Genomic DNA, 6,000 nt, shown 5'->3' with positions numbered 1-6,000 from the left:
TTCGTCAGTATTCGCACTGGAAAAACAAAATGTTGCCGAGGAGAATAATGAGAAACAGGCTACTAGACGAGATAGGATTGAAGTTCCCAAGGACGAGGAGTTACAAACTCTGAAAAAGTGAAAATATATAAATTCCCCTGAGCCGGATGTGATTTATCCCAGAATTGTGTGGGAAGCCAAGAATCATATTTCCAAGACTTCAGCTTTGATCTTTATGTTTCCATTGTCCAAAGGTATATTACCAGAACACTACGGGATAGCAACAGTTGGATCCTCATTCAAGAAGAGGAGTAGAGAATACCCTGGTAATTGTAGACCATTGACCCTTCGATCGGTTGTGTGTAAAGTGTTGGAAAATTTCTACGAGATAAGATTTGTAATCATCTCGATTGGAATAAGTTTATGAGGGAATGTCAGGACGGTTTTCTGAATGGGAGGTCGTGACTCACAAACATTATTGAGTTATTTGAGTAGGTCATTAAACTGGATGTCGGTTTGCTCACTGAATTGGAAAGTTCATTTCCAGATGTTTCGTCACCCTACGAGGTAACAATTGCAGTGGGTCTCCAGGCGAATCACTGTTCATGAATCCTGCTTTCAATTTATGTGTTTGGGATTCTTTGGAATGGTGATGTCATTTCTGGTGGTGATGCCAATTCCTGTTCTTTTTCTCGGGGGTAGTCCATGGCATCGAACTCGAAGCGTTTTTGAGAGTGTTCTGGTTGGGATGCCATGCTTCGAGCAATTCTCCTGCATGTATCTGTTTGGCTTGTCCTAGGATGGATGTGCAGTCTCAGTCGAATATAATGTTTGTCTAATGTAGTGTTTGTTACAGTTCTTGCACGGTGTTTTGTGAATGTCATTAGTTTTTGCATTTGGAAAAATACGCAGAAAACGAGCCACCAATATACATGAACCAAAAAACGAAATGACCCTCTCTCACTGGTTTCCCTACACGACACACCCCTTCGAGCACAAGTGAAACAGAGACACGCACGAGAATTCCTAGAAATATGGCATTCCAACCGGGACTCTATCAAAAAGCACGTCGAGTTAGACCCCATCTGCAACCCCTTGACAAAAAGAACAGGAAATGATATTACTCCAAGAAATGGCATCGCCAACCCAAAAAAACCCCAAACAAATAAATAGAAAGCAGAAATCATGAACAGTGCGTCACCCTAAGGCCGACTAAAGACGTTACCAAGAGGTAACGAAACGTCTTGAAATGAGCCTTCCAGCTCAGCGAGCAAAGCTTCATCTGGAAGCTAAACCTGAGCTATAAATCTTGTCAAAACTCGCCAGGAGAAAAAACATGGATGAGGAAAAAGCCGTTCATGTTATGCACGTATGGATTTCAGTTAGCCGTTTGATAAGTTTTGCCATGATAGGTGACTGCACAAAATACTGAGATATAGGCTTGAGGGTGATTTTGTGTTTTGGACCAGAAATTAGCTAGCTGATAGAAGACAGCGGGTGTTACTTGATGGGAAAACTTCACCCTGGAATTCAGTTGCTAGCGGTGTACTGCAATGATCTGTTTTGGGTTCACTGCTTTTGTCACTTTTTATAAAGGTCATGGATGGGGGTGTAGAAGGATGGGTGAGTACATTTGCGGACGATACTAAGTTCTGTACAGTTGTGGATAGTGCTGAAGGATATTGTGCGTTACATAGGGACAACGTTATACTGCACAACTGGGCTGAGAGTTGGCATATGCAATTTATTGCAGAAAAGTGCGACAAAGAACATGGCATTTAAAGCTAGCACAGAATATAAAAATCGATAGCAGAAGTTTCTATTAAAATATAAAATGAAAAAGAGTGGCAAAAGTAAACGTTGATCCATTCATGTATAAGAAAGGGCAGTTACTTCTTGTATAAGAGGATATAGCCGAGACATTGAACAGGCATTTGCGTCGGTCTTCACAGTGGAGGACATTAATAACATGCTAGTAATTGACTTAGAGGTGACGACCAGGGAACAGTCATTATAACAACAGAGCTAGTGTTGGATTGTTGGAGCTAATTTAGCAAAGGATATTTACGTCTTCAGGCCCTGATTGAATGCACCGCAGGGTACTAAACGCGATGGAGTGTGAAAACAAAGTGTGCTTGTCGTAATTTTCCAAAATTCGTTGGTCTCTGGGGCAGTCCCAGCAGACTGGAAAACACAAATATGACGTCACTGTTTAAAAAGGGAGGCAGACAAGATATGAGGAATTAGATTAGATTACTTACAGTTTGGAAGCAGGACGTTCGGCCCAACACGTCCACCTTGACCACCGAAGCGCAACCCAGCCAGACCCATTCCCCGACATGATAGACGAGTTTTTTTAACCTCTGTAGTGCGGAAATTTCTTGAGTGTATTATCAAGGAATAAAGAGCAGGGCATCTCGACAGAAATTGGGCAGACGCAGCATGGGTTGATGAACGGCAGGTCATGCCTGCAAAATCTTTTAGAATTCTATGATGGCATTACGAACATGGTGTAAAATGGGACTTAGTGCATTGGTATACCAAGATTTTCAAATGCCCTCGACAAGGAGCCGCACAGGCACTGGCAGCAAACGGGTGCATGCTGTTAAGTGCAAAGCATGAGCATGGATTGAGGATTGTTTGCCCAACAGCAAGCGACGTGCGAGAATAAATGAGTGCTATTCTATTGAACATCACTGGTGGCCTCAGGGATTGGTACTTGGACCGCAATAAGTTACAACTTATTTGCATGATTTGGAGTAGGGAGCCATCCGCGTCGTGTCAAGGTTTGCAGTTGCTATAAAAGTGAGTAGCAGAGCAAAGTGTGCAGAGGACTGTGAAAATTTGAAGAGGAACATTGAAATCTCGGGTTAATGGGCAATTCTCTGGGGGATGGAATACAATATTAACAAATGTGAATTCACATATTTTTGTATAAATGAAAGTAAAAAAAAATCTTGTTACGTGAATGGCAAAAATTTGCAGCATGCTACCATGCAAAGGAAACTGAGTATACTTACACGAGAATCACAAGGTTGGACTGCAGGAGCGACAAGTTACAAGCAACGAAATATAATTTCGTCTTTACTTCTTGAATAGATTGAGTTTAAAAGGCAGAGATGTTGTTTTGCAGCTGTACAATGTACTAGTGAAGCTCACCCTGCGGTACTGTGTGCAGTTCTATTATCCTTATTTGACAAAGTATACATTGAAATGGAGGCGGAGCCGAGTAGTTTACGAGGTTGAGTTCGTGTTTTAAGGTGTTTGCTGAAGACAGGAGACTATGTGGAATAAGATTATATCGAAAATTCAGAAGAATTCAGAAAAATTCAGAATCTTATGGAAACATATGAAACTATGAAGGGAGTGTGTGAGATAGAAGTGGAGAGCATGCTTCCATTGGTGGATGAAACCAGGACAACAGGGCACAGCCTCAACATTAGAAGGACTAAAGTGAGAAGGAATTTCATCAACGAGAGGTTTGTTACTCGATAGAACTGCTTGCCCAACGAAGTAGTTAATGCTGCATCACTCAATGTTTGGAAAGCTAGGGCTGATTTTTGTTTGAACAATAAAGGAAGTAAAGATTACCTTTCGTGGGTGGTTAATGGATGTATATCCATGCAAAGATCAGGTATGATCTCATTGAATGGCGAAGCAGTCTCGAAGGCCCATACAGAACAGTCTTGCTCCTGGATCTCATGTTATATGAATGCATGTGTCACATCTTACACAATTTTAGAGAAAGCTTCGATGCGGCTGTGGGTGAGGTGTTGAGAGTGAAGACACAGTGCACCACGGTGCTCCGGAGGGAATGGTTTCTGGGGAATGCAGACAAGGGCGGCGAGGGGAACATATGTTTGGTAATAGAATTTCGCTGAAGGTGGTAGAATTAGGAAAGTATTTCACTGATTACTTGGACGACCATAGCGCTTAAGGTCCCAGTCCAAGTTTTGAAAAGAATGGGATCAGAATAGAACGTTGCTTGATGATGGACATTTGCAAGATGGGTCCTAAGTCCTTCTTTGGTGCTGTAAAAGTCACAATGTCTTTGAGAAAAAAACTTTAGCAGCCACATAGCATTAGGCCACAAGAGAGGGTAAAAGTCAGGGATTTTCTTGACTTCATGAAGCCTGTCTATCACATAGCCTGCGATTACACGCCACTTATGATTTGCCACCAGCAGTCTCCATTAACAGCTATTCACTCTCTTAGTAAGAGCGTTATTGACCTCATTGTCCAAATGTTCTTCTCTTTCTTTTGTTCTTTCCCGACCAACTCTTTACTCCATTACAATACAGCATGAGACATGATGGAATAGTTCCTGCTCGCCTGGATGATTGCAGCGTTAAAGAAACAATGCACAGGAGAAGCACAGCAGATTAGTCAGCATCTGAGTAGCAAGAGATGTTTTAATCATAACCTTTTTGAGGATTCCTGACCGCAGTTGCAAAATACTGAAAAGCTCAACACTGTCAAGAACAGAGCAGCTGAATTGAGCAGCAACACACAACGAACAAAACATCGACAAACATCCAATCCCTCCAAAAGCAAACACTCATACATACAATCTGCACCATCCTCACGATGCACTGCAGATATTCACCAAGGCTTCTTAAACAGTACAGTACAAACTCACAATTACTTCCATCTAAAAGGATATGGGTGGTAGATAGATAGGAAAGACGTACAACCCACTTACCATCCTGATCTGGAAATATGTTGCCGTGCCTCCAGAATCAATGGGTCAAAATTGTGGATTTCACTCCCCTATAAGTTGGGTCTACCGGCAGCACATGGAAACGATAGTTCAAGAAGGCAGCTGATCATCACCATGTCCAGTCAAATCAGGACTGCACAATAAATGCTGACCTTTTCTGGAACACCCACATCCGACGAAGAATGAAAATCATCTGCTTTGGAGTTTTGAGAAGGTCTGTCTTATTGAGATATTTCCGTTTTTATTTGAGGGATATCAAAGATGAGGATTTGCGGTTAGAAAATTGAAACGAAACATCACATCAGAATTTGATGGAGTTGCTTTGTTCAATGTAGCCTGAACCTCACCGACTTTTGAAAATGAAAGGAGAAATCTACACTCACAGTGGAGTGATACTATTCCCTATCTGAACGATCGAGGCATAATTAGGGGGACGCTGGAGAGAAACTGCTGTAACGTGGTGACGATTCAATTGCTTGTCTGCTCTGAAAATTCAGCAGTGCAAACACACCGGGGAAAATCATTCAACTGTTCTGAGTGTGGAAAGGCATTTGTTCATTTTCCGAACTTGCTGACTCACCAGTGTGTTCACACGGAGAAGAAACCATTTAATTGTCCGGAGTATGGAAAATGCTTTAAATTTTTTCACGAACTGCTGTACATCAATGTGTTCACATAGATGAGAAACCATTCAAGTTTTCTCACAGAGGGAGTGGGTTCAGGCCGTCATTTGATTTCACTTTACATCTGCGAACTCAGTGGAAAGAGTCCATTCGCCGGTTCGAAGAATGGGCAAGGATCCATTCAGTCAGTCAGTCTGCTGAGACACCAGCGAGTTTACACAGAGGAGAGACCATTCGTCCGCTGTGATTTGAAGTAATTAAGTGATTCCGGCAGTCTGCTGAAATACAAGCGAGTTCATACTGGAAAAAGACTATTCACCTGCTCATACATTTCTCAAACTTACTGAAATACAAGCGAATTCATATTGGCGAGAGGATATTCATATGTTCTGAATTGGGGAAAGGATGCACTTAAGTTATTCATCGACCTGATGCACCAACGGGTTCACAGTGACAATACATTGTTTTAATGACACATACCCACGAAGAGAGCTGGAACCCCCGATTCCATTTCAGAACTGATTGATGCTGCTGAATGCTTGATTGGATCTTGATTGTATCATTCACGACCAGGGATTGTGCCGTGATCCGGAACCAGCCAGGTGAAAGCCGGACGGGCAAGGGAAACCTGGCAAAATAGAATGAGAGATTGCTGATTAAATTTTTCGAATCAATCCC

Source organism: Chiloscyllium punctatum, chromosome 24, assembly GCF_047496795.1.
Source record: "Chiloscyllium punctatum isolate Juve2018m chromosome 24, sChiPun1.3, whole genome shotgun sequence".
Lineage (NCBI taxonomy): Eukaryota > Metazoa > Chordata > Chondrichthyes > Orectolobiformes > Hemiscylliidae > Chiloscyllium > Chiloscyllium punctatum.
The sequence above is the reverse complement of the archived record's forward strand: the minus strand, read 5'-3'. Positions refer to the sequence as shown.